At 45.9% G+C, this 25782-nt stretch overlaps 34 non-coding genes across 34 annotated transcripts; 16 read left to right on the top strand and 18 right to left on the bottom strand.

The window, feature by feature from the left end:
- The first annotated feature begins 335 nt into the window (after positions 1-335).
- Positions 336-409, top strand: trnat-ugu (transfer RNA threonine (anticodon UGU)). The gene has a single exon. It is a non-coding gene; the product is annotated as a tRNA-Thr (tRNA).
- A 1894-nt stretch (positions 410-2303) lies between these two features.
- Positions 2304-2386, bottom strand: trnal-cag (transfer RNA leucine (anticodon CAG)). Its single transcript has one exon. It is a non-coding gene; the product is annotated as a tRNA-Leu (tRNA).
- Positions 2387-2679: 293 nt separating this feature from the next.
- trnas-aga (transfer RNA serine (anticodon AGA)) lies at positions 2680-2761 on the bottom strand. The gene has a single exon. It is a non-coding gene; the product is annotated as a tRNA-Ser (tRNA).
- Positions 2762-3843: 1082 nt separating this feature from the next.
- Positions 3844-3917, top strand: trnat-ugu (transfer RNA threonine (anticodon UGU)). Its single transcript has one exon. It is a non-coding gene; the product is annotated as a tRNA-Thr (tRNA).
- A 1858-nt stretch (positions 3918-5775) lies between these two features.
- On the bottom strand, positions 5776-5858 carry trnal-cag (transfer RNA leucine (anticodon CAG)). The gene has a single exon. It is a non-coding gene; the product is annotated as a tRNA-Leu (tRNA).
- Positions 5859-6151: 293 nt separating this feature from the next.
- On the bottom strand, positions 6152-6233 carry trnas-aga (transfer RNA serine (anticodon AGA)). The gene has a single exon. It is a non-coding gene; the product is annotated as a tRNA-Ser (tRNA).
- A 332-nt stretch (positions 6234-6565) lies between these two features.
- trnar-ucu (transfer RNA arginine (anticodon UCU)) lies at positions 6566-6655 on the top strand. Its single transcript is given in 2 exon segments — positions 6566-6602; positions 6620-6655. It is a non-coding gene; the product is annotated as a tRNA-Arg (tRNA).
- Positions 6656-7887: 1232 nt separating this feature from the next.
- trnal-cag (transfer RNA leucine (anticodon CAG)) lies at positions 7888-7970 on the bottom strand. The gene has a single exon. It is a non-coding gene; the product is annotated as a tRNA-Leu (tRNA).
- A 1455-nt stretch (positions 7971-9425) lies between these two features.
- On the top strand, positions 9426-9499 carry trnat-ugu (transfer RNA threonine (anticodon UGU)). The gene has a single exon. It is a non-coding gene; the product is annotated as a tRNA-Thr (tRNA).
- Positions 9500-9999: 500 nt separating this feature from the next.
- trnal-cag (transfer RNA leucine (anticodon CAG)) lies at positions 10000-10082 on the bottom strand. Its single transcript has one exon. It is a non-coding gene; the product is annotated as a tRNA-Leu (tRNA).
- A 293-nt stretch (positions 10083-10375) lies between these two features.
- On the bottom strand, positions 10376-10457 carry trnas-aga (transfer RNA serine (anticodon AGA)). Its single transcript has one exon. It is a non-coding gene; the product is annotated as a tRNA-Ser (tRNA).
- Positions 10458-10789: 332 nt separating this feature from the next.
- Positions 10790-10879, top strand: trnar-ucu (transfer RNA arginine (anticodon UCU)). Its single transcript is given in 2 exon segments — positions 10790-10826; positions 10844-10879. It is a non-coding gene; the product is annotated as a tRNA-Arg (tRNA).
- A 658-nt stretch (positions 10880-11537) lies between these two features.
- trnat-ugu (transfer RNA threonine (anticodon UGU)) lies at positions 11538-11611 on the top strand. Its single transcript has one exon. It is a non-coding gene; the product is annotated as a tRNA-Thr (tRNA).
- A 500-nt stretch (positions 11612-12111) lies between these two features.
- trnal-cag (transfer RNA leucine (anticodon CAG)) lies at positions 12112-12194 on the bottom strand. The gene has a single exon. It is a non-coding gene; the product is annotated as a tRNA-Leu (tRNA).
- A 293-nt stretch (positions 12195-12487) lies between these two features.
- On the bottom strand, positions 12488-12569 carry trnas-aga (transfer RNA serine (anticodon AGA)). The gene has a single exon. It is a non-coding gene; the product is annotated as a tRNA-Ser (tRNA).
- A 332-nt stretch (positions 12570-12901) lies between these two features.
- Positions 12902-12991, top strand: trnar-ucu (transfer RNA arginine (anticodon UCU)). Its single transcript is given in 2 exon segments — positions 12902-12938; positions 12956-12991. It is a non-coding gene; the product is annotated as a tRNA-Arg (tRNA).
- A 658-nt stretch (positions 12992-13649) lies between these two features.
- On the top strand, positions 13650-13723 carry trnat-ugu (transfer RNA threonine (anticodon UGU)). Its single transcript has one exon. It is a non-coding gene; the product is annotated as a tRNA-Thr (tRNA).
- A 500-nt stretch (positions 13724-14223) lies between these two features.
- Positions 14224-14306, bottom strand: trnal-cag (transfer RNA leucine (anticodon CAG)). The gene has a single exon. It is a non-coding gene; the product is annotated as a tRNA-Leu (tRNA).
- Positions 14307-14599: 293 nt separating this feature from the next.
- On the bottom strand, positions 14600-14681 carry trnas-aga (transfer RNA serine (anticodon AGA)). The gene has a single exon. It is a non-coding gene; the product is annotated as a tRNA-Ser (tRNA).
- Positions 14682-15013: 332 nt separating this feature from the next.
- On the top strand, positions 15014-15103 carry trnar-ucu (transfer RNA arginine (anticodon UCU)). The gene is given in 2 exon segments: positions 15014-15050; positions 15068-15103. It is a non-coding gene; the product is annotated as a tRNA-Arg (tRNA).
- Positions 15104-15761: 658 nt separating this feature from the next.
- trnat-ugu (transfer RNA threonine (anticodon UGU)) lies at positions 15762-15835 on the top strand. The gene has a single exon. It is a non-coding gene; the product is annotated as a tRNA-Thr (tRNA).
- Positions 15836-16335: 500 nt separating this feature from the next.
- trnal-cag (transfer RNA leucine (anticodon CAG)) lies at positions 16336-16418 on the bottom strand. The gene has a single exon. It is a non-coding gene; the product is annotated as a tRNA-Leu (tRNA).
- A 293-nt stretch (positions 16419-16711) lies between these two features.
- Positions 16712-16793, bottom strand: trnas-aga (transfer RNA serine (anticodon AGA)). The gene has a single exon. It is a non-coding gene; the product is annotated as a tRNA-Ser (tRNA).
- Positions 16794-17125: 332 nt separating this feature from the next.
- trnar-ucu (transfer RNA arginine (anticodon UCU)) lies at positions 17126-17215 on the top strand. Its single transcript is given in 2 exon segments — positions 17126-17162; positions 17180-17215. It is a non-coding gene; the product is annotated as a tRNA-Arg (tRNA).
- Positions 17216-17873: 658 nt separating this feature from the next.
- Positions 17874-17947, top strand: trnat-ugu (transfer RNA threonine (anticodon UGU)). Its single transcript has one exon. It is a non-coding gene; the product is annotated as a tRNA-Thr (tRNA).
- A 500-nt stretch (positions 17948-18447) lies between these two features.
- trnal-cag (transfer RNA leucine (anticodon CAG)) lies at positions 18448-18530 on the bottom strand. The gene has a single exon. It is a non-coding gene; the product is annotated as a tRNA-Leu (tRNA).
- Positions 18531-18823: 293 nt separating this feature from the next.
- trnas-aga (transfer RNA serine (anticodon AGA)) lies at positions 18824-18905 on the bottom strand. The gene has a single exon. It is a non-coding gene; the product is annotated as a tRNA-Ser (tRNA).
- A 333-nt stretch (positions 18906-19238) lies between these two features.
- Positions 19239-19328, top strand: trnar-ucu (transfer RNA arginine (anticodon UCU)). Its single transcript is given in 2 exon segments — positions 19239-19275; positions 19293-19328. It is a non-coding gene; the product is annotated as a tRNA-Arg (tRNA).
- Positions 19329-19986: 658 nt separating this feature from the next.
- trnat-ugu (transfer RNA threonine (anticodon UGU)) lies at positions 19987-20060 on the top strand. The gene has a single exon. It is a non-coding gene; the product is annotated as a tRNA-Thr (tRNA).
- A 1883-nt stretch (positions 20061-21943) lies between these two features.
- On the bottom strand, positions 21944-22026 carry trnal-cag (transfer RNA leucine (anticodon CAG)). Its single transcript has one exon. It is a non-coding gene; the product is annotated as a tRNA-Leu (tRNA).
- Positions 22027-22319: 293 nt separating this feature from the next.
- trnas-aga (transfer RNA serine (anticodon AGA)) lies at positions 22320-22401 on the bottom strand. The gene has a single exon. It is a non-coding gene; the product is annotated as a tRNA-Ser (tRNA).
- Positions 22402-22735: 334 nt separating this feature from the next.
- trnar-ucu (transfer RNA arginine (anticodon UCU)) lies at positions 22736-22825 on the top strand. Its single transcript is given in 2 exon segments — positions 22736-22772; positions 22790-22825. It is a non-coding gene; the product is annotated as a tRNA-Arg (tRNA).
- A 658-nt stretch (positions 22826-23483) lies between these two features.
- On the top strand, positions 23484-23557 carry trnat-ugu (transfer RNA threonine (anticodon UGU)). The gene has a single exon. It is a non-coding gene; the product is annotated as a tRNA-Thr (tRNA).
- Positions 23558-25439: 1882 nt separating this feature from the next.
- On the bottom strand, positions 25440-25522 carry trnal-cag (transfer RNA leucine (anticodon CAG)). The gene has a single exon. It is a non-coding gene; the product is annotated as a tRNA-Leu (tRNA).
- Between the last annotated feature and the right edge of the window lie 260 nt (positions 25523-25782).

Here is a 25782-nt window from a genome sequence, read left to right as displayed (position 1 = left end):
CCTGACTGTTGTGATATGCTTGTTAGGACTATGGCTGGAGATCACCCATAACCTTGTTTGCTGTGGCTTGTGTGCCATTTACAGATCTAAAAGTTGACATTTTCTTGAGGATTTTCACCCGTTTTGGGATCTTATCAAGCCGAAATCAAAGTTAGGATGAGCAAACAAACATCAAAGCATTTGCATGGCATCGCTGGTTGAGTACTCGTATTACTAGCTTAGCAAGGTCTGCATGCGGATGGAGGAAATATTAGCATTGCAATCAGATTAAGTCTTGGCCAGGAGAGTCTCGGTTAAAAGTGCTGGGTCATGCCCAAGGTGCCACCCAGGCTGTTGGCACTGTGGCTTAGCTGGTGAAAGCACCTGTCTTGTAAACAGGAGATCCTGGGTTCAAATCCCAGCAGTGCCTGTTGTGAGTTTCATCTCTTGGTGCACCAGAGATGGTCTGGGTCCAACTGCATTAGGAACTCAAGGCTTAAGTGCTTGTGGGCTCAGGTTGTGGCAGGGTATCTTGCTTTCAGCCAGGATTTCTGCTCAGTTTTCATGTGTTTTCCACAGGTAGACATCTGTCCATGAAGCTCAAGCAAGGTAGCTCTATTCCTCCCACAGAAGTGAACGAACACTGGCATTTTGATTTGCAAGAATTGAATCATTTTCTGAGTAGCCGTGGAACATTTGCCTGATGTTTGCTTCCACACAAGTGTGACTTTTTATATGTGGGACGTTTCACTCTACCGACTTATATTTGGTCACATTTAAATGAAGTCAATGGCTGTCAATAAGCTAGTATATATGGATAAATATATATATATATATATATACATATTTTTTTTGCTGTAAACTGTATGCCAGGATAAATTGGATAGCTCAGTCGGTAGAGCATCAGACTTTTAATCTGAGGGTCCAGGGTTCAAGTCCCTGTTCAGGCGTTACCTTCTATTGGTGCTTAGGAAAAAAGAGCATTTGGCACAAGTTGTTCAAAGCGATTAAGAGGGCTAGCTTGGATTAAGGAATTCTCAAGGGCAGAAAATTGGAAATTGCAGACTACTTGCCAAGGATTTCCACAATTTCCCGGTGCAGACTTACTCTTAGTAGATTGTCTTACGCTCAGGAAGGCGCAAGATGGCGCCAGTGAGGTCGGCTGCTGTCACGATGTCCAGTCACTGGAGAACAAACTCGATGACCTCAGGGCCAGGATAAAGTTCCAGAGAGACATTCGGGACTGCAATCTCCTCTGCTTTACCGAGACATGGCTGAACCCAGCGGTGCCGGACCACGTCATCCAGCCGGCCGAGTTCTTCTCCGTTCACCGCATGGACAGGACACAGGACTTAGGGAAGTCAAGGGGAGGCGGCGTGTGTTTAATGGTCAATAGCAGCTGGTGCAACAGCAGGAGCGTTGTTCCTCTCGCACGCTCCTGCACTCCAAACGTGGAACTACTGTCCATCATGTGTCCTCCTTTTTATTTACCTCGGAAATTTACATCGGTAATAATCAGCACCATTTATATCCTGCCTTAAGCGCACACGAAGACTGCCTTATGCGAGCTGCATGAGGCATTCACACAGCACCAGACACAACACCGTGACGCTGCGCTTATTGTGGCGGTGGACTTTAACAGTGCCAACCTTAAACGCGAAGCGCCAAACTTTCATCAGCATATCACCTGTCCCACCAGGGGCAAAAGGACACTGGACCACTGCTACACTACAGTCAAGGACGGCTACAGGGCACAATCTCGTCCACCGTTTGGTAAATCTGACCATGCCGCTATCTTCCTCATGCCAAAATACAAACAAAGGCAGAAACAGGAAGTGCGGGTTCAGAGGGAGGTCGCGCGCTGTACGGACCAATCAGTGGCCGCGTTACAGGATGCACTTGATGACGCAGACTGGGACATGTCTTCAACCATCTATGGGCCATGCTGCAAAATACAGACAAAAAGATGAAATGAACCTATGAATCATGAACAATGACAACTTTTCATACCCAATCGTCAAAGAGAAGCTGATTCCTTGACTTCAGCAATCAAACATGTGCTGGGACATCTCAAAAGAATTTTTCAGCATCCGTAAAAAGGAAGTTCAGCTCAGAACCTGTAGCCTTCATTATGGCACCCTGCTCCGAGCTTTGCCTCAACAACACAACCATGTCTACATTGTCCAAAAAATCGAAGAAGCAAGCGCTTGATGAAGAAAAGTCCAAACTTCTTCGCTTGCAAGCAAAGCTATGCTGTGAGAGGTCAAGGTTGTTGATACAGATCCATACACGATTTCCTAAACGCAACAAAGAGACGGGGCTCTTGTCAGAAGTGGGATTTGAACCCACGCCTCCAGGGGAGACTGCGACCTGAACACAGCGCCTTAGACCGCTCGGCCATCCTGACACGGCAGGCTCTAGAAAAGTCACGTCTTGCACGGATTACAGGTCGCTGGCCACGCACTCATATAACCGATCGGATGTCTACGGGCAGCTTGTCATTGGAAGACAATTCAACGTTGGGAAGGGGTGACAGGATTTCTCCAACAAAGGAGCAGCTATTAAGGATAAAAAGGGGGCAGGATGTCACTATTATGTCTTCGAGAAAGCACCAACTATTAAGGGCATGAGGAAATTTGTTACAAATCACAGCCACAACACAATGAGTTGCAACATGTCTTTCTTGTGCAAAATAACAGACGTAATCGGCAGGATTCGAATCTGCGCGGGGAGACCCCAATGGATTTCTAGTCCATCGCCTTAACCACTCGGCCACGACTACACCAATAGTGCGAACTTAGCGTGGGCCTGTGGTTAAATAAACTTTTGCCACGTCTCATTTCATGACTTGACCTCCTCCCCAAAGCAAGCCTTGGATCTTTCCAATACACGCAAGTGTATCGGTTGGCTTAAGTTCAGGATTTTTAGGCTTCAGACAGGAACCATGTTCACGTTTTACCTTAGCAAAACAGCAAAGCAGTTTTCAACAAGTTTCAGCACCTGCCATAGTTGTTTGCATTTGGTGGAATTTGATTAGTAGCAACAGAAAAGCATCTGCCTAATGAACTCCAGCATCCATGAGTCTTGGAGAGCCTGAAAAAAAAAACACCCTGGTTGGCTCTGTGGCGCAATGGATAGCCCATTGGACTTCTAGACTCAGCTGTGGAGCTATTCAAAGGTTGTGGGTTCGAGTCCCACCAGAGTCACTAACTTGTTACCTTCTTTTCATCCACACCCCATGTCTAAAATGAAATCTTTGGTCAGGAATCCCTGTTCAAGATGCACTTTCCTATGTGCCATATTTGATTGAATGACTTGTCAGCTGAATTTAAGAAATATCATTGTTTTCCACATGTTTCTGCCCATTTGTCCCAAATCAAGCCCTCAGCTCAACTCCAGCTTCAACAAAAGGTTACGACATTGAGTCACGCAATCCTTATGGGACAAAGAGCCAAAGTCCACAACAGCAATCTGATGAAGGCTTGCTTGCTTTTAGATGTGCATGGCAAGTGGATTTTAATTCCTTTCCCCTGACTGTTGTGATATGCTTGTTAGGACTATGGCTGGAGATCACCCATAACCTTGTTTGCTGTGGCTTGTGTGCCATTTACAGATCTAAAAGTTGACATTTTCTTGAGGATTTTCACCCGTTTTGGGATCTTATCAAGCCGAAATCAAAGTTAGGATGAGCAAACAAACATCAAAGTATTTGCATGGCATCGCTGGTTGAGTACTCGTCTCACTAGCTTAGCGAGGTCTGCATGCGGATGGAGGAAATATTAGCATTGCAATCAGATTAAGTCTTGGCCAGGAGAGTCTCGTTTAAAAGTGCTGGGTCATGCCCAAGGTGCCACCCAGGCTGTTGGCACTGTGGCTTAGCTGGTGAAAGCACCTGTCTTGTAAACAGGAGATCCTGGGTTCAAATCCCAGCAGTGCCTGTTGTGAGTTTCATCTCTTGGTGCACCAGACAAGGTCTGGGTCCAACTGCATTAGGAACTCAAGGCTTAAGTGCTTGTGGGCTCAGGTTGTGGCAGGGTATCTTGCTTTCAGCCAGGATTTCTGCTCAGTTTTCATGTGTTTTCCACAGGTAGACATCTGTCCATGGAGCTCAAGCAAGGTAGCTCTATTCCTCCCACAGAAGTGAACGAACACTGGCATTTTGATTTGCAAGAATTGAATCATTTTCTGAGTAGCCGTGGAACATTTGCCTGATGTTTGCTTCCACACAAGTTTGACTTTTTATATGTGGGACGTTTCACTCTACCGACTTATATTTGGTCACATTTAAATGAAGTCAATGGCTGTCAATAAGCTAGTATATATATATATATATACATATTTTTTTTGCTGTAAACTGTATGCCAGGATAAATTGGATAGCTCAGTCGGTAGAGCATCAGACTTTTAATCTGAGGGTCCAGGGTTCAAGTCCCTGTTCAGGCGTTACCTTCTATTGGTGCTTAGGAAAAAAGAGCATTTGGCACAAGTTGTTCAAAGCGATTAAGAGGGCTAGCTTGGATTAAGGAATTCTCAAGGGCAGAAAATTGGAAATTGCAGACTACTTGCCAAGGATTTCCACAATTTCCCGGTGGAGACTTACTCTTAGGAGATTGTCTTATGCTCAGGAAGGCGCAAGATGGCGCCAGTGAGGTCGGCTGCCGTCACGATGTCCAGTCACTGGAGAACAAACTCGATGACCTCAGGGCCAGGATAAAGTTCCAGAGAGACATTCGGGACTGCAATCTCCTCTGCTTTACCGAGACATGGCTGAACCCAGCGGTGCCGGACCACGTCATCCAGCCGGCCGAGTTCTTCTCCGTTCACCGCATGGACAGGACACAGGACTTAGGGAAGTCAAGGGGAGGCGGCGTGTGTTTAATGGTCAATAGCAGCTGGTGCAACAGCAGGAGCGTTGTTCCTCTCGCACGCTCCTGCACTCCAAACGTGGAACTACTGTCCATCATGTGTCCTCCTTTTTATTTACCTCGGAAATTTACATCGGTAATAATCAGCACCATTTATATCCTGCCTTAAGCGCACACGGAGACTGCCTTATGCGAGCTGCATGAGGCATTGACACAGCACCAGACACAACACCGTGACGCTGCGCTTATTGTGGCGGTGGACTTTAACAGTGCCAACCTTAAACGCGAAGCGCCAAACTTTCATCAGCATATCACCTGTCCCACCAGGGGCAAAAGGACACTGGACCACTGCTACACTACAGTCAAGGACGGCTATAGGGCACAATATCGTCCACCGTTTGGTAAATCTGACCATGCCGCTATCTTCCTCATGCCAAAATATAAACAAAGGCAGAAACAGGAAGTGCGGGTGTACGGACCAATCAGTGGCTGCGTTACAGGATGCACTTGATGACGCAGACTGGGACATGTCTTCAACCATCTATGGGCCATGCTGCAAAATACAGACAAAAAGATGAAATGAACCTATGAATCATGAACAATGACAACTTTTCATACCCAATCGTCAAAGAGAAGCTCATTCCTTGACTTCAGCAATCAAACATGTGCTGGGACATCTCAAAAGAATTTTTCAGCATCCGTAAAAAGGAAGTTCAGCTCAGAACCTGTAGCCTTCATTATGGCACCCTGCTCCGAGCTTTGCCTCAACAACACAACCATGTCTACATTGTCCAAAAAATCGAAGAAGCAAGCGCTTGATGAAGAAAAGGCCAAACTTCTTCGCTTGCAAGCAAAGCTATGCTGTGAGAGGTCAAGGTTGTTGATTCAGATCCATACACGATTTGCTAAACGCAACAAAGAGAAGGGGCTCTTGTCAGAAGTGGGATTTGAACCCACGCCTCCTGGGGAGACTGCGACCTGAACGCAGCGCCTTAGACCGCTCGGCCATCCTGACACGGCAGGCTCTAGAAAAGTCACGTCTTGCACGGATTACAGGTCGCTGGCCACGCACTCATATAACCGATCGGATGTCTACGGGCAGCTTGTCATTGGAAGACAATTCAACGTTGGGAAGGGGTGACAGGATTTCTCCAACAAAGCAGCAGCTATTAAGGATAAAAAGGGGGCAGGATGTCACTATTATGTCTTCGAGAAAGCACCAACTATTAAGGGCATGAGGAAATTTGTTACAAATCACAGCCACAACACAATGAGTTGCAACATGTCTTTCTTGTGCAAAATAACAGACGTAATCGGCAGGATTCGAATCTGCGCGGGGAGACCGCAATGGATTTCTAGTCCATCGCCTTAACCACTCGGCCACGACTACACCAATAGTGCGAACTTAGCGTGGGCCTGTGGTTAAATAAACTTTTGCCACGTCTCATTTCATGACTTGACCTCCTCCCCAAAGCAAGCCTTGGATCTTTCCAATACACGCAAGTGTATCGGTTGGCTTATTTAAGGATTTTTAGGCTTCAGACAGGAACCATGTTCACGTTTTACCTTAGCAAAACAGCAAAGCAGTTTTCAACAAGTTTCAGCACCTGCCATAGTTGTTTGCATTTGGTGGAATTTGATTAGTAGCAACAGAAAAGCATCTGCCTAATGAACTCCAGCATCCATGAGTCTTTTAGAGCCTGAAAAAAAAACTCCCTGGTTGGCTCTGTGGCGCAATGGATAGCGCATTGGACTTCTAGACTCAGCTGTGGAGCTATTCAAAGGTTGTGGGTTCGAGTCCCACCAGAGTCACTAACTTGTTACCTTCTTTTCATCCACACCCCATGTCTAAAATGAAATCTTTGGTCAGGAATCCCTGTTCAAGATGCACTTTCCTATGTGCCATATTTAATTGAATGACTTGTCAGCAGAATTTAAGAAATATCATTGTTTTCCACATGTTTCTGCCCATTTGTCCCAAATCAAGCCCTCAGCTCAACTCCAGCTTCAACAAAAGGTTACGACATTGATTCACGCAATCCTTATGGGACAAAGAGCCAAAGTCCACAACAGCAATCTGATGAAGGCTTGCTTGCTTTTAGATGTGCATGGCAAGTGGATTTTAATTCCTTTCCCCTGACTGTTGTGATATGCTTGTTAGGACTATGGCTGGAGATCACCCATAACCTTGTTTGCTGTGGCTTGTGTGCCATTTACAGATCTAAAAGTTGACATTTTCTTGAGGATTTTCACCCGTTTTGGGATCTTATCAAGCCGAAATCAAAGTTAGGATGAGCAAACAAACATCAAAGCATTTGCATGGCATCGCTGGTTGAGTACTCGTCTCACTAGCTTAGCGAGGTCTGCATGCGGATGGAGGAAATATTAGCATTGCAATCAGATTAAGTCTTGGCCAGGAGAGTCTCGGTTAAAAGTGCTGGGTCATGCCCAAGGTGCCACCCAGGCTGTTGGCACTGTGGCTTAGCTGGTGAAAGCACCTGTCTTGTAAAAAGGAGATCCTGGGTTCAAATCCCAGCAGTGCCTGTTGTGAGTTTCATCTCTTGGTGCACCAGACAAGGTCTGGGTCCAACTGCATTAGGAACTCAAGGCTTAAGTGCTTGTGGGCTCAGGTTGTGGCAGGGTATCTTGCTTTCAGCCAGGATTTCTGCTCAGTTTTCATGTGTTTTCCACAGGTAGACATCTGTCCATGGAGCTCAAGCAAGGTAGCTCTATTCCTCCCACAGAAGTGAACGAACACTGGCATTTTGATTTGCAAGAATTGAATCATTTTCTGAGTAGCCGTGGAACATTTGCCTGATGTCTGAAGTTCAGCTCAGAACCTGTAGCCTTCATTATGGCACCCTGCTCCGAGCTTTGCCTCAACACAACCATGTCTACATTGTCCAAAAAATCGAAGAAGCAAGCGCTAGATGAAGAAAAGTCCAAACTTCTTCGCTTGCAAGCAAAGCTATGCTGTGAGAGGTCAAGGTTGTTGATTCAGATCCATACACGATTTCCTAAACGCAACAAAGAGAAGGGGCTTTTGTCAGAAGTGGGATTTGAACCCACGCCTCCAGGGGAGACTGCGTCCTGAACGCAGCGCCTTAGACCGCTCGGCCATCCTGACACGGCAGGCTCTAGAAAAGTCACGTCTTGCACGGATTACAGGTCGCTGGCCACGCACTCATATAACCGATCGGATGTCTACGGGCAGCTTGTCATTGGAAGACAATTCAACGTTGGGAAGGGGTGACAGGATTTCTCCAACAAAGCAGCAGCTATTAAGGATAAAAAGGGGGCAGGATGTCACTATTATGTCTTCGAGAAAGCACCAACTATTAAGGGCATGAGGAAATTTGTTACAAATCACAGCCACAACACAATGAGTTGCAACATGTCTTTCTTGTGCAAAATAACAGACGTAATCGGCAGGATTCGAATCTGCGCAGGGAGACCGCAATGGATTTCTAGTCCATCGCCTTAACCACTCGGCCACGACTACACCAATAGTGCGAACTTAGCGTGGGCCTGTGGTTAAATAAACTTTTGCCACGTCTCATTTCATGACTTGACCTCCTCCCCAAAGCAAGCCTTGGATCTTTCCAATACACGCAAGTGTATCGGTTGGCTTATTTAAGGATTTTTAGGCTTCAGACAGGAACCATGTTCACGTTTTACCTTAGCAAAACAGCAAAGCAGTTTTCAACAAGTTTCAGCACCTGCCATAGTTGTTTGCATTTGGTGGAATTTGATTAGTAGCAACAGAAAAGCATCTGCCTAATGAACTCCAGCATCCATGAGTCTTTTAGAGCCTGAAAAAAAAACTCCCTGGTTGGCTCTGTGGCGCAATGGATAGCGCATTGGACTTCTAGACTCAGCTGTGGAGCTATTCAAAGGTTGTGGGTTCGAGTTCCACCAGAGTCACTAACTTGTTACCTTCTTTTCATCCACACCCCATGTCTAAAATGAAATCTTTGGTCAGGAATCCCTGTTCAAGATGCACTTTCCTATGTGCCATATTTAATTGAATGACTTGTCAGCAGAATTTAAGAAATATCATTGTTTTCCACATGTTTCTGCCCATTTGTCCCAAATCAAGCCCTCAGCTCAACTCCAGCTTCAACAAAAGGTTACGACATTGATTCACGCAATCCTTATGGGACAAAGAGCCAAAGTCCACAACAGCAATCTGATGAAGGCTTGCTTGCTTTTAGATGTGCATGGCAAGTGGATTTTAATTCCTTTCCCCTGACTGTTGTGATATGCTTGTTAGGACTATGGCTGGAGATCACCCATAACCTTGTTTGCTGTGGCTTGTGTGCCATTTACAGATCTAAAAGTTGACATTTTCTTGAGGATTTTCACCCGTTTTGGGATCTTATCAAGCCGAAATCAAAGTTAGGATGAGCAAACAAACATCAAAGCATTTGCATGGCATCGTTGGTTGAGTACTCGTCTCACTAGCTTAGCGAGGTCTGCATGCGGATGGAGGAAATATTAGCATTGCAATCAGATTAAGTCTTGGCCAGGAGAGTCTCGGTTAAAAGTGCTGGGTCATGCCCAAGGTGCCACCCAGGCTGTTGGCACTGTGGCTTAGCTGGTGAAAGCACCTGTCTTGTAAACAGGAGATCCTGGGTTCAAATCCCAGCAGTGCCTGTTGTGAGTTTCATCTCTTGGTGCACCAGACAAGGTCTGGGTCCAACTGCATTAGGAACTCAAGGCTTAAGTGCTTGTGGGCTCAGGTTGTGGCAGGGTATCTTGCTTTCAGCCAGGATTTCTGCTCAGTTTTCATGTGTTTTCCACAGGTAGACATCTGTCCATGGAGCTCAAGCAAGGTAGCTCTATTCCTCCCACAGAAGTGAACGAACACTGGCATTTTGATTTGCAAGAATTGAATCATTTTCTGAGTAGCCGTGGAACATTTGCCTGATGTCTGAAGTTCAGCTCAGAACCTGTAGCCTTCATTATGGCACCCTGCTCCGAGCTTTGCCTCAACACAACCATGTCTACATTGTCCAAAAAATCGAAGAAGCAAGCGCTAGATGAAGAAAAGTCCAAACTTCTTCGCTTGCAAGCAAAGCTATGCTGTGAGAGGTCAAGGTTGTTGATTCAGATCCATACACGATTTCATAAACGCAACAAAGAGAAGGGGCTTTTGTCAGAAGTGGGATTTGAACCCACGCCTCCAGGGGAGACTGCGTCCTGAACGCAGCGCCTTAGACCGCTCGGCCATCCTGACACGGCAGGCTCTAGAAAAGTCACGTCTTGCACGGATTACAGGTCGCTGGCCACGCACTCATATAACCGATCGGATGTCTACGGGCAGCTTGTCATTGGAAGACAATTCAACGTTGGGAAGGGGTGACAGGATTTCTCCAACAGAGGAGCAGCTATTAAGGATAAAAAGGGGGCAGGATGTCACTATTATGTCTTCGAGAAAGCACCAACTATTAAGGGCATGAGGAAATTTGTTACAAATCACAGCCACAACACAATGAGTTGCAACATGTCTTTCTTGTGCAAAATAACAGACGTAATCGGCAGGATTCGAATCTGCGCGGGGAGACCGCAATGGATTTCTAGTCCATCGCCTTAACCACTCGGCCACGACTACACCAATAGTGCGAACTTAGCGTGGGCCTGTGGTTAAATAAACTTTTGCCACGTCTCATTTCATGACTTGACCTCCTCCCCAAAGCAAGCCTTGGATCTTTCCAATACACGCAAGTGTATCGGTTGGCTTATTTAAGGATTTTTAGGCTTCAGACAGGAACCATGTTCACGTTTTACCTTAGCAAAACAGCAAAGCAGTTTTCAACAAGTTTCAGCACCTGCCATAGTTGTTTGCATTTGGTGGAATTTGATTAGTAGCAACAGAAAAGCATCTGCCTAATGAACTCCAGCATCCATGAGTCTTTTAGAGCCTGAAAAAAAAACTCCCTGGTTGGCTCTGTGGCGCAATGGATAGCGCATTGGACTTCTAGACTCAGCTGTGGAGCTATTCAAAGGTTGTGGGTTCGAGTCCCACCAGAGTCACTAACTTGTTACCTTCTTTTCATCCACACCCCATGTCTAAAATGAAATCTTTGGTCAGGAATCCCTGTTCAAGATGCACTTTCCTATGTGCCATATTTAATTGAATGACTTGTCAGCAGAATTTAAGAAATATCATTGTTTTCCACATGTTTCTGCCCATTTGTCCCAAATCAAGCCCTCAGCTCAACTCCAGCTTCAACAAAAGGTTACGACATTGATTCACGCAATCCTTATGGGACAAAGAGCCAAAGTCCACAACAGCAATCTGATGAAGGCTTGCTTGCTTTTAGATGTGCATGGCAAGTGGATTTTAATTCCTTTCCCCTGACTGTTGTGATATGCTTGTTAGGACTATGGCTGGAGATCACCCATAACCTTGTTTGCTGTGGCTTGTGTGCCATTTACAGATCTAAAAGTTGACATTTTCTTGAGGATTTTCACCCGTTTTGGGATCTTATCAAGCCGAAATCAAAGTTAGGATGAGCAAACAAACATCAAAGCATTTGCATGGCATCGCTGGTTGAGTACTCGTCTCACTAGCTTAGCGAGGTCTGCATGCGGATGGAGGAAATATTAGCATTGCAATCAGATTAAGTCTTGGCCAGGAGAGTCTCGGTTAAAAGTGCTGGGTCATGCCCAAGGTGCCACCCAGGCTGTTGGCACTGTGGCTTAGCTGGTGAAAGCACCTGTCTTGTAAACAGGAGATCCTGGGTTCAAATCCCAGCAGTGCCTGTTGTGAGTTTCATCTCTTGGTGCACCAGACAAGGTCTGGGTCCAACTGCATTAGGAACTCAAGGCTTAAGTGCTTGTGGGCTCAGGTTGTGGCAGGGTATCTTGCTTTCAGCCAGGATTTCTGCTCAGTTTTCATGTGTTTTCCACAGGTAGACATCTGTCCATGGAGCTCAAGCAAGGTAGCTCTATTCCTCCCACAGAAGTGAACGAACACTGGCATTTTGATTTGCAAGAATTGAATCATTTTCTGAGTAGCCGTGGAACATTTGCCTGATGTCTGAAGTTCAGCTCAGAACCTGTAGCCTTCATTATGGCACCCTGCTCCGAGCTTTGCCTCAACACAACCATGTCTACATTGTCCAAAAAATCGAAGAAGCAAGCGCTAGATGAAGAAAAGTCCAAACTTTTTCGCTTGCAAGCAAAGCTATGCTGTGAGAGGTCAAGGTTGTTGATTCAGATCCATACACGATTTCCTAAACGCAACAAAGAGAAGGGGCTTTTGTCAGAAGTGGGATTTGAACCCACGCCTCCAGGGGAGACTGCGTCCTGAACGCAGCGCCTTAGACCGCTCGGCCATCCTGACACGGCAGGCTCTAGAAAAGTCACGTCTTGCACGGATTACAGGTCGCTGGCCACGCACTCATATAACCGATCGGATGTCTACGGGCAGCTTGTCATTGGAAGACAATTCAACGTTGGGAAGGGGTGACAGGATTTCTCCAACAAAGGAGCAGCTATTAAGGATAAAAAGGGGGCAGGATGTCACTATTATGTCTTCGAGAAAGCACCAACTATTAAGGGCATGAGGAAATTTGTTACAAATCACAGCCACAACACAATGAGTTGCAACATGTCTTTCTTGTGCAAAATAACAGACGTAATCGGCAGGATTCGAATCTGCGCGGGGAGACCGCAATGGATTTCTAGTCCATCGCCTTAACCACTCGGCCACGACTACACCAATAGTGCGAACTTAGCGTGGGCCTGTGGTTAAATAAACTTTTGCCACGTCTCATTTCATGACTTGACCTCCTCCCCAAAGCAAGCCTTGGATCTTTCCAATACACGCAAGTGTATCGGTTGGCTTATTTAAGGATTTTTAGGCTTCAGACAGGAACCATGTTCACGTTTTACCTTAGCAAAACAGCAAAGCAGTTTTCAACAAGTTTCAGCACCTGCCATAGTTGTTTGCATTTGGTGGAATTTGATTAGTAGCAACAGAAAAGCATCTGCCTAATGAACTCCAGCATCCATGAGTCTTTTAGAGCCTGAAAAAAAAACTCCCTGGTTGGCTCTGTGGCGCAATGGATAGCGCATTGGACTTCTAGACTCAGCTGTGGAGCTATTCAAAGGTTGTGGGTTCGAGTCCCACCAGAGTCACTAACTTGTTACCTTCTTTTCATCCACACCCCATGTCTAAAATGAAATCTTTGGTCAGGAATCCCTGTTCAAGATGCACTTTCCTATGTGCCATATTTAATTGAATGACTTGTCAGCAGAATTTAAGAAATATCATTGTTTTCCACATGTTTCTGCCCATTTGTCCCAAATCAAGCCCTCAGCTCAACTCCAGCTTCAACAAAAGGTTACGACATTGATTCACGCAATCCTTATGGGACAAAGAGCCAAAGTCCACAACAGCAATCTGATGAAGGCTTGCTTGCTTTTAGATGTGCATGGCAAGTGGATTTTAATTCCTTTCCCCTGACTGTTGTGATATGCTTGTTAGGACTATGGCTGGAGATCACCCATAACCTTGTTTGCTGTGGCTTGTGTGCCATTTACAGATCTAAAAGTTGACATTTTCTTGAGGATTTTCACCCGTTTTGGGATCTTATCAAGCCGAAATCAAAGTTAGGATGAGCAAACAAACATCAAAGCATTTGCATGGCATCGCTGGTTGAGTACTCGTCTCACTAGCTTAGCGAGGTCTGCATGCGGATGGAGGAAATATTAGCATTGCAATCAGATTAAGTCTTGGCCAGGAGAGTCTCGGTTAAAAGTGCTGGGTCATGCCCAAGGTGCCACCCAGGCTGTTGGCACTGTGGCTTAGCTGGTGAAAGCACCTGTCTTGTAAACAGGAGATCCTGGGTTCAAATCCCAGCAGTGCCTGTTGTGAGTTTCATCTCTTGGTGCACCAGACAAGGTCTGGGTCCAACTGCATTAGGAACTCAAGGCTTAAGTGCTTGTGGGCTCAGGTTGTGGCAGGGTATCTTGCTTTCAGCCAGGATTTCTGCTCAGTTTTCATGTGTTTTCCACAGGTAGACATCTGTCCATGGAGCTCAAGCAAGGTAGCTCTATTCCTCCCACAGAAGTGAACGAACACTGGCATTTTGATTTGCAAGAATTGAATCATTTTCTGAGTAGCCGTGGAACATTTGCCTGATGTCTGAAGTTCAGCTCAGAACCTGTAGCCTTCATTATGGCACCCTGCTCCGAGCTTTGCCTCAACACAACCATGTCTACATTGTCCAAAAAATCGAAGAAGCAAGCGCTAGATGAAGAAAAGTCCAAACTTTTTCGCTTGCAAGCAAAGCTATGCTGTGAGAGGTCAAGGTTGTTGATTCAGATCCATACACGATTTCCTAAACGCAACAAAGAGAAGGGGCTTTTGTCAGAAGTGGGATTTGAACCCACGCCTCCAGGGGAGACTGCGTCCTGAACGCAGCGCCTTAGACCGCTCGGCCATCCTGACACGGCAAGCTCTAGAAAAGTCACGTCTTGCACGGATTACAGGTCGCTGGCCACGCACTCATATAACCGATCGGATGTCTACGGGCAGCTTGTCATTGGAAGACAATTCAACGTTGGGAAGGGGTGACAGGATTTCTCCAACAAAGGAGCAGCTATTAAGGATAAAAAGGGGGCAGGATGTCACTATTATGTCTTCGAGAAAGCACCAACTATTAAGGGCATGAGGAAATTTGTTACAAATCACAGCCACAACACAATGAGTTGCAACATGTCTTTCTTGTGCAAAATAACAGACGTAATCGGCAGGATTCGAATCTGCGCGGGGAGACCGCAATGGATTTCTAGTCCATCGCCTTAACCACTCGGCCACGACTACACCAATAGTGCGAACTTAGCGTGGGCCTGTGGTTAAATAAACTTTTGCCACGTCTCATTTCATGACTTGACCTCCTCCCCAAAGCAAGCCTTGGATCTTTCCAATACACGCAAGTGTATCGGTTGGCTTATTTAAGGATTTTTAGGCTTCAGACAGGAACCATGTTCACGTTTTACCTTAGCAAAACAGCAAAGCAGTTTTCAACAAGTTTCAGCACCTGCCATAGTTGTTTGCATTTGGTGGAATTTGATTAGTAGCAACAGAAAAGCATCTGCCTAATGAACTCCAGCATCCATGAGTCTTTTAGAGCCTGAAAAAAAAACTCCCTGGTTGGCTCTGTGGCGCAATGGATAGCGCATTGGACTTCTAGACTCAGCTGTGGAGCTATTCAAAGGTTGTGGGTTCGAGTCCCACCAGAGTCACTAACTTGTTACCTTCTTTTCATCCACACCCCATGTCTAAAATGAAATCTTTGGTCAGGAATCCCTGTTCAAGATGCACTTTCCTATGTGCCATATTTAATTGAATGACTTGTCAGCAGAATTTAAGAAATATCATTGTTTTCCACATGTTTCTGCCCATTTGTCCCAAATCAAGCCCTCAGCTCAACTCCAGCTTCAACAAAAGGTTACGACATTGATTCACGCAATCCTTATGGGACAAAGAGCCAAAGTCCACAACAGCAATCTGATGAAGGCTTGCTTGCTTTTAGATGTGCATGGCAAGTGGATTTTAATTCCTTTCCCCTGACTGTTGTGATATGCTTGTTAGGACTATGGCTGGAGATCACCCATAACCTTGTTTGCTGTGGCTTGTGTGCCATTTACAGATCTAAAAGTTGACATTTTCTTGAGGATTTTCACCCGTTTTGGGATCTTATCAAGCCGAAATCAAAGTTAGGATGAGCAAACAAACATCAAAGCATTTGCATGGCATCGCTGGTTGAGTACTCGTCTCACTAGCTTAGCGAGGTCTGCATGCGGATGGAGGAAATATTAGCATTGCAATCAGATTAAGTCTTGGCCAGGAGAGTCTCGGTTAAAAGTGCTGGGTCATGCCCAAGGTGCCACCCAGGCTGTTGGCACTGTGGCTTAGCTGGTGAAAGCACCTGTCTTGTAAACAGGAGATCCTGGGTTCAAATCCCAGCAGTGCCTGTTGTGAGTTTCATCTCTTGGTGCACCAGACAAGGTCTGGGTCCAACTGCATTAGGAACTCAAGGCTTAAGTGCTTGTGGGCTCAGGTTGTGGCAGGGTATCTTGCTTTCAGCCAGGATTTCTGCTCAGTTTTCATGTGTTTTCCACAGGTAGACATCTGTCCATGGAGCTCAAGCAAGGTAGCTCTATTCCTCCCACAGAAGTGAACGAACACTGGCATTTTGATTTGCAAGAATTGAATCATTTTCTGAGTAGCCGTGGAACATTTGCCTGATGTCTGAAGTTCAGCTCAGAACCTGTAGCCTTCATTATGGCACCCTGCTCCGAGCTTTGCCTCAACACAACCATGTCTACATTGTCCAAAAAATCGAAGAAGCAAGCGCTAGATGAAGAAAAGTCCAAACTTTTTCGCTTGCAAGCAAAGCTATGCTGTGAGAGGTCAAGGTTGTTGATTCAGATCCATACACGATTTCCTAAACGCAACAAAGAGAAGGGGCTTTTGTCAGAAGTGGGATTTGAACCCACGCCTCCAGGGGAGACTGCGTCCTGAACGCAGCGCCTTAGACCGCTCGGCCATCCTGACACGGCAAGCTCTAGAAAAGTCACGTCTTGCACGGATTACAGGTCGCTGGCCACGCACTCATATAACCGATCGGATGTCTACGGGCAGCTTGTCATTGGAAGACAATTCAACGTTGGGAAGGGGTGACAGGATTTCTCCAACAAAGGAGCAGCTATTAAGGATAAAAAGGGGGCAGGATGTCACTATTATGTCTTCGAGAAAGCACCAACTATTAAGGGCATGAGGAAATTTGTTACAAATCACAGCCACAACACAATGAGTTGCAACATGTCTTTCTTGTGCAAAATAACAGACGTAATCGGCAGGATTCGAATCTGCGCGGGGAGACCGCAATGGATTTCTAGTCCATCGCCTTAACCACTCGGCCACGACTACACCAATAGTGCGAACTTAGCGTGGGCCTGTGGTTAAATAAACTTTTGCCACGTCTCATTTCATGACTTGACCTCCTCCCCAAAGCAAGCCTTGGATCTTTCCAATACACGCAAGTGTATCGGTTGGCTTATTTAAGGATTTTTAGGCTTCAGACAGGAACCATGTTCACGTTTTACCTTAGCAAAACAGCAAAGCAGTTTTCAACAAGTTTCAGCACCTGCCATAGTTGTTTGCATTTGGTGGAATTTGATTAGTAGCAACAGAAAAGCATCTGCCTAATGAACTCCAGCATCCATGAGTCTTTTAGAGCCTGAAAAAAAAACTCCCTGGTTGGCTCTGTGGCGCAATGGATAGCGCATTGGACTTCTAGACTCAGCTGTGGAGCTATTCAAAGGTTGTGGGTTCGAGTCCCACCAGAGTCACTAACTTGTTACCTTCTTTTCATCCACACCCCATGTCTAAAATGAAATCTTTGGTCAGGAATCCCTGTTCAAGATGCACTTTCCTATGTGCCATATTTAATTGAATGACTTGTCAGCAGAATTTAAGAAATATCATTGTTTTCCACATGTTTCTGCCCATTTGTCCCAAATCAAGCCCTCAGCTCAACTCCAGCTTCAACAAAAGGTTACGACATTGATTCACGCAATCCTTATGGGACAAAGAGCCAAAGTCCACAACAGCAATCTGATGAAGGCTTGCTTGCTTTTAGATGTGCATGGCAAGTGGATTTTAATTCCTTTCCCCTGACTGTTGTGATATGCTTGTTAGGACTATGGCTGGAGATCACCCATAACCTTGTTTGCTGTGGCTTGTGTGCCATTTACAGATCTAAAAGTTGACATTTTCTTGAGGATTTTCACCCGTTTTGGTATCTTATCAAGCCGAAATCAAAGTTAGGATGAGCAAACAAACATCAAAGCATTTGCATGGCATCGCTGGTTGAGTACTCGTCTCACTAGCTTAGCGAGGTCTGCATGCGGATGGAGGAAATATTAGCATTGCAATCAGATTAAGTCTTGGCCAGGAGAGTCTCGGTTAAAAGTGCTGGGTCATGCCCAAGGTGCCACCCAGGCTGTTGGCACTGTGGCTTAGCTGGTGAAAGCACCTGTCTTGTAAACAGGAGATCCTGGGTTCAAATCCCAGCAGTGCCTGTTGTGAGTTTCATCTCTTGGTGCACCAGACAAGGTCTGGGTCCAACTGCATTAGGAACTCAAGGCTTAAGTGCTTGTGGGCTCAGGTTGTGGCAGGGTATCTTGCTTTCAGCCAGGATTTCTGCTCAGTTTTCATGTGTTTTCCACAGGTAGACATCTGTCCATGGAGCTCAAGCAAGGTAGCTCTATTCCTCCCACAGAAGTGAACGAACACTGGCATTTTGATTTGCAAGAATTGAATCATTTTCTGAGTAGCCGTGGAACATTTGCCTGATGTCTGAAGTTCAGCTCAGAACCTGTAGCCTTCATTATAGCACCCTGCTCCGAGCTTTGCCTCAACACAACCATGTCTACATTGTCCAAAAAATCGAAGAAGCAAGCGCTAGATGAAGAAAAGTCCAAACTTCTTCGCTTGCAAGCAAAGCTATGCTGTGAGAGGTCAAGGTTGTTGATTCAGATCCATACACGATTTCCTAAACGCAACAAAGAGAAGGGGCTTTTGTCAGAAGTGGGATTTGAACCCACGCCTCCAGGGGAGACTGCGTCCTGAACGCAGCGCCTTAGACCGCTCGGCCATCCTGACACGGCAGGCTCTAGAAAAGTCACGTCTTGCACGGATTACAGGTCGCTGGCCACGCACTCATATAACCGATCGGATGTCTACGGGCAGCTTGTCATTGGAAGACAATTCAACGTTGGGAAGGGGTGACAGGATTTCTCCAACAAAGCAGCAGCTATTAAGGATAAAAAGGGGGCAGGATGTCACTATTATGTCTTCGAGAAAGCACCAACTATTAAGGGCATGAGGAAATTTGTTACAAATCACAGCCACAACACAATGAGTTGCAACATGTCTTTCTTGTGCAAAATAACAGACGTAATCGGCAGGATTCGAATCTGCGCGGGGAGACCGCAATGGATTTCTAGTCCATCGCCTTAACCACTCGGCCACGACTACACCAATAGTGCGAACTTAGCGTGGGCCTGTGGTTAAATAAACTTTTGCCACGTCTCATTTCATGACTTGACCTCCTCCCCAAAGCAAGCCTTGGATCTTTCCAATACACGCAAGTGTATCGGTTGGCTTAAGTTCAGGATTTTTAGGCTTCAGACAGGAACCATGTTCACGTTTTACCTTAGCAAAACAGCAAAGCAGTTTTCAACAAGTTTCAGCACCTGCCATAGTTGTTTGCATTTGGTGGAATTTGATTAGTAGCAACAGAAAAGCATCTGCCTAATGAACTCCAGCATCCATGAGTCTTGGAGAGCCTGAAAAAAAAACTCCCTGGTTGGCTCTGTGGCGCAATGGATAGCGCATTGGACTTCTAGACTCAGCTGTGGAGCTATTCAAAGGTTGTGGGTTCGAGTCCCACCAGAGTCACTAACTTGTTACCTTCTTTTCATCCACACCCCATGTCTAAAATGAAATCTTTGGTCAGGAATCCCTGTTCAAGATGCACTTTCCTATGTGCCATATTTAATTGAATGACTTGTCAGCAGAATTTAAGAAATATCATTGTTTTCCACATGTTTCTGCCCATTTGTCCCAAATCAAGCCCTCAGCTCAACTCCAGCTTCAACAAAAGGTTACGACATTGATTCACGCAATCCTTATGGGACAAAGAGCCAAAGTCCACAACAGCAATCTGATGAAGGCTTGCTTGCTTTTAGATGTGCATGGCAAGTGGATTTTAATTCCTTTCCCCTGACTGTTGTGATATGCTTGTTAGGACTATGGCTGGAGATCACCCATAACCTTGTTTGCTGTGGCTTGTGTGCCATTTACAGATCTAAAAGTTGACATTTTCTTGAGGATTTTCACCCGTTTTGGGATCTTATCAAGCCGAAATCAAAGTTAGGATGAGCAAACAAACATCAAAGCATTTGCATGGCATCGCTGGTTGAGTACTCGTATTACTAGCTTAGCAAGGTCTGCATGCGGATGGAGGAAATATTAGCATTGCAATCAGATTAAGTCTTGGCCAGGAGAGTCTCGGTTAAAAGTGCTGGGTCATGCCCAAGGTGCCACCCAGGCTGTTGGCACTGTGGCTTAGCTGGTGAAAGCACCTGTCTTGTAAACAGGAGATCCTGGGTTCAAATCCCAGCAGTGCCTGTTGTGAGTTTCATCTCTTGGTGCACCAGAGATGGTCTGGGTCCAACTGCATTAGGAACTCAAGGCTTAAGTGCTTGTGGGCTCAGGTTGTGGCAGGGTATCTTGCTTTCAGCCAGGATTTCTGCTCAGTTTTCATGTGTTTTCCACAGGTAGACATCTGTCCATGAAGCTCAAGCAAGGTAGCTCTATTCCTCCCACAGAAGTGAACGAACACTGGCATTTTGATTTGCAAGAATTGAATCATTTTCTGAGTAGCCGTGGAACATTTGCCTGATGTTTGCTTCCACACAAGTGTGACTTTTTATATGTGGGACGTTTCACTCTACCGACTTATATTTGGTCACATTTAAATGAAGTCAATGGCTGTCAATAAGCTAGTATATATGGATAAATATATATATATATATATACATATTTTTTTTGCTGTAAACTGTATGCCAGGATAAATTGGATAGCTCAGTCGGTAGAGCATCAGACTTTTAATCTGAGGGTCCAGGGTTCAAGTCCCTGTTCAGGCGTTACCTTCTATTGGTGCTTAGGAAAAAAGAGCATTTGGCACAAGTTGTTCAAAGCGATTAAGAGGGCTAGCTTGGATTAAGGAATTCTCAAGGGCAGAAAATTGGAAATTGCAGACTACTTGCCAAGAATTTCCCGGTGGAGACTTACTCTTAGGAGATTGTCTTATGCTCAGGAAGGCGCAAGATGGCGCCAGTGAGGTCGGCTGCCGTCACGATGTCCAGTCACTGGAGAACAAACTCGATGACCTCAGGGCCAGGATAAAGTTCCAGAGAGACATTCGGGACTGCAATCTCCTCTGCTTTACCGAGACATGGCTGAACCCAGCGGTGCCGGACCACGTCATCCAGCCGGCCGAGTTCTTCTCCGTTCACCGCATGGACAGGACACAGGACTTAGGGAAGTCAAGGGGAGGCGGCGTGTGTTTAATGGTCAATAGCAGCTGGTGCAACAGCAGGAGCGTTGTTCCTCTCGCACGCTCCTGCACTCCAAACGTGGAACTACTGTCCATCATGTGTCCTCCTTTTTATTTACCTCGGAAATTTACATCGGTAATAATCAGCACCATTTATATCCTGCCTTAAGCGCACACGAAGACTGCCTTATGCGAGCTGCATGAGGCATTCACACAGCACCAGACACAACACCGTGACGCTGCGCTTATTGTGGCGGTGGACTTTAACAGTGCCAACCTTAAACGCGAAGCGCCAAACTTTCATCAGCATATCACCTGTCCCACCAGGGGCAAAAGGACACTGGACCACTGCTACACTACAGTCAAGGACGGCTATAGGGCACAATCTCGTCCACCGTTTGGTAAATCTGACCATGCCGCTATCTTCCTCATGCCAAAATATAAACAAAGGCAGAAACAGGAAGTGCGGGTTCAGAGGGAGGTCGCGCGCTGTACGGACCAATCAGTGGCCGCGTTACAGGATGCACTTGATGACGCAGACTGGGACATGTCTTCAACCATCTATGGGCCATGCTGCAAAATACAGACAAAAAGATGAAATGAACCTATGAATCATGAACAATGACAACTTTTCATACCCAATCGTCAAAGAGAAGCTGATTCCTTGACTTCAGCAATCAAACATGTGCTGGGACATCTCAAAAGAATTTTTCAGCATCCGTAAAAAGGAAGTTCAGCTCAGAACCTGTAGCCTTCATTATGGCACCCTGCTCCGAGCTTTGCCTCAACAACACAACCATGTCTACATTGTCCAAAAAATCGAAGAAGCAAGCGCTTGATGAAGAAAAGTCCAAACTTCTTCGCTTGCAAGCAAAGCTATGCTGTGAGAGGTCAAGGTTGTTGATACAGATCCATACACGATTTCCTAAACGCAACAAAGAGACGGGGCTCTTGTCAGAAGTGGGATTTGAACCCACGCCTCCAGGGGAGACTGCGACCTGAACACAGCGCCTTAGACCGCTCGGCCATCCTGACACGGCAGGCTCTAGAAAAGTCACGTCTTGCACGGATTACAGGTCGCTGGCCACGCACTCATATAACCGATCGGATGTCTACGGGCAGCTTGTCATTGGAAGACAATTCAACGTTGGGAAGGGGTGACAGGACTTCTCCAACAAAGGAGCAGCTATTAAGGATAAAAAGGGGGCAGGATGTCACTATTATGTCTTCGAGAAAGCACCAACTATTAAGGGCATGAGGAAATTTGTTACAAATCACAGCCACAACACAATGAGTTGCAACATGTCTTTCTTGTGCAAAATAACAGACGTAATCGGCAGGATTCGAATCTGCGCGGGGAGACCGCAATGGATTTCTAGTCCATCGCCTTAACCACTCGGCCACGACTACACCAATAGTGCGAACTTAGCGTGGGCCTGTGGTTAAATAAACTTTTGCCACGTCTCATTTCATGACTTGACCTCCTCCCCAAAGCAAGCCTTGGATCTTTCCAATACACGCAAGTGTATCGGTTGGCTTAAGTTCAGGATTTTTAGGCTTCAGACAGGAACCATGTTCACGTTTTACCTTAGCAAAACAGCAAAGCAGTTTTCAACAAGTTTCAGCACCTGCCATAGTTGTTTGCATTTGGTGGAATTTGATTAGTAGCAACAGAAAAGCATCTGCCTAATGAACTCCAGCATCCATGAGTCTTGGAGAGCCTGAAAAAAAAAACACCCTGGTTGGCTCTGTGGCGCAATGGATAGCGCATTGGACTTCTAGACTCAGCTGTGGAGCTATTCAAAGGTTGTGGGTTCGAGTCCCACCAGAGTCACTAACTTGTTACCTTCTTTTCATCCACACCCCATGTCTAAAATGAAATCTTTGGTCAGGAATCCCTGTTCAAGATGCACTTTCCTATGTGCCATATTTAATTGAATGACTTGTCAGCAGAATTTAAGAAATATCATTGTTTTCCACATGTTTCTGCCCATTTGTCCCAAATCAAGCCCTCAGCTCAACTCCAGCTTCAACAAAAGGTTACGACATTGATTCACGCAATCCTTATGGGACAAAGAGCCAAAGTCCACAACAGCAATCTGATGAAGGCTTGCTTGCTTTTAGATGTGCATGGCAAGTGGATTTTAATTCCTTTCGCCTGACTGTTGTGATATGCTTGTTAGGACTATGGCTGGAGATCACCCATAACCTTGTTTGCTGTGGCTTGTGTGCCATTTACAGATCTAAAAGTTGACATTTTCTTGAGGATTTTCACCCGTTTTGGGATCTTATCAAGCCGAAATCAAAGTTAGGATGAGCAAACAAACATCAAAGCATTTGCATGGCATCGCTGGTTGAGTACTCGTCTCACTAGCTTAGCGAGGTCTGCATGCGGATGGAGGAAATATTAGCATTGCAATCAGATTAAGTCTTGGCCAGGAGAGTCTCGGTTAAAAGTGCTGGGTCATGCCCAAGGTGCCACCCAGGCTGTTGGCACTGTGGCTTAGCTGGTGAAAGCACCTGTCTTGTAAACAGGAGATCCTGGGTTCAAATCCCAGCAGTGCCTGTTGTGAGTTTCATCTCTTGGTGCACCAGACAAGGTCTGGGTCCAACTGCATTAGGAACTCAAGGCTTAAGTGCTTGTGGGCTCAGGTTGTGGCAGGGTATCTTGCTTTCAGCCAGGATTTCTGCTCAGTTTTCATGTGTTTTCCACAGGTAGACATCTGTCCATGGAGCTCAAGCAAGGTAGCTCTATTCCTCCCACAGAAGTGAACGAACACTGGCATTTTGATTTGCAAGAATTGAATCATTTTCTGAGTAGCCGTGGAACATTTGCCTGATGTTTGCTTCCACACAAGTGTGACTTTTTATATGTGGGACGTTTCACTCTACCGACTTATATTTGGTCACATTTAAATGAAGTCAATGGCTGTCAATAAGCTAGTATATATATATATATATATATACATATTTTTTTTGCTGTAAACTGTATGCCAGGATAAATTGGATAGCTCAGTCGGTAGAGCATCAGACTTTTAATCTGAGGGTCCAGGGTTCAAGTCCCTGTTCAGGCGTTACCTTCTATTGGTGCTTAGGAAAAAAGAGCATTTGGCACAAGTTGTTCAAAGCGATTAAGAGGGCTAGCTTGGATTAAGGAATTCTCAAGGGCAGAAAATTGGAAATTGCAGACTACTTGCCAAGGATTTCCACAATTTCCCGGTGCAGACTTACTCTTAGTAGATTGTCTTACGCTCAGGAAGGCGCAAGATGGCGCCAGTGAGGTCGGCTGCCGTCACGATGTCCAGTCACTGGAGAACAAACTCGATGACCTCAGGGCCAGGATAAAGTTCCAGAGAGACATTCGGGACTGCAATCTCCTCTGCTTTACCGAGACATGGCTGAACCCAGCGGTGCCGGACCACGTCATCCAGCCGGCCGAGTTCTTCTCCGTTCACCGCATGGACAGGACACAGGACTTAGGGAAGTCAAGGGGAGGCGGCGTGTGTTTAATGGTCAATAGCAGCTGGTGCAACAGCAGGAGCCTTGTTCCTCTCGCACGCTCCTGCACTCCAAACGTGGAACTACTGTCCATCATGTGTCCTCCTTTTTATTTACCTCGGAAATTTACATCGGTAATATTCAGCACCATTTATATCCTGCCTTAAGCGCACACGGAGACTGCCTTATGCGAGCTGCATGAGGCATTCACACAGCACCAGACACAACACCGTGACGCTGCGCTTATTGTGGCGGTGGACTTTAACAGTGCCAACCTTAAACGCGAAGGGCCAAACTTTCATCAGCATATCACCTGTCCCACCAGGGGCAAAAGGACACTGGACCACTGCTACACTACAGTCAAGGACGGCTATAGGGCACAATCTCATCCACCCTTTGGTAAATCTGACCATGCCGCTATCTTCCTCATGCCAAAATATAAACAAAGGCAGAAACAGGAAGTGCGGGTTCAGAGGGAGGTCGCGCGCTGTACGGACCAATTAGTGGCCGCGTTACAGGATGCACTTGATGACGCAGACTGGGACATGTCTTCAACCATCTATGGGCCATGCTGCAAAATACAGACAAAAAGATGAAATGAACCTATGAATCATGAACAATGACAACTTTTCATACCCAATCGTCAAAGAGAAGCTGATTCCTTGACTTCAGCAATCAAACATGTGCTGGGACATCTCAAAAGAATTTTTCAGCATCCGTAAAAAGGAAGTTCAGCTCAGAACCTGTAGCCTTCATTATGGCACCCTGCTCCGAGCTTTGCCTCAACAACACAACCATGTCTACATTGTCCAAAAAATCGAAGAAGCAAGCGCTTGATGAAGAAAAGTCCAAACTTCTTCGCTTGCAAGCAAAGCTATGCTGTGAGAGGTCAAGGTTGTTGATTCAGATCCATAAACGATTTCCTAAATGCAACAAAGAGAAGGGGCTCTTGTCAGAAGTGGGATTTGAACCCACGCCTCCAGGGGAGACTGCGACCTGAACGCAGCGCCTTAGACCGCTCGGCCATCCTGACACGGCAGGCTCTAGAAAAGTCACGTCTTGCACGGATTACAGGTCGCTGGCCACGCACTCATATAACCGATCGGATGTCTACGGGCAGCTTGTCATTGGAAGACAATTCAACGTTGGGAAGGGGTGACAGGATTTCTCCAACAAAGCAGCAGCTATTAAGGATAAAAAGGGGGCAGGATGTCACTATTATGTCTTCGAGAAAGCACCAACTATCAAGGGCATGAGGAAATTTGTTACAAATCACAGCCACAACACAATGAG

Source organism: Clarias gariepinus, chromosome 5, assembly GCF_024256425.1.
Source record: "Clarias gariepinus isolate MV-2021 ecotype Netherlands chromosome 5, CGAR_prim_01v2, whole genome shotgun sequence".
Taxonomy (NCBI): Eukaryota; Metazoa; Chordata; class Actinopteri; order Siluriformes; family Clariidae; genus Clarias; species Clarias gariepinus.
Note: the sequence above shows the minus strand (reverse complement) of the source record. Positions and strands in the feature narration are given on the sequence as shown.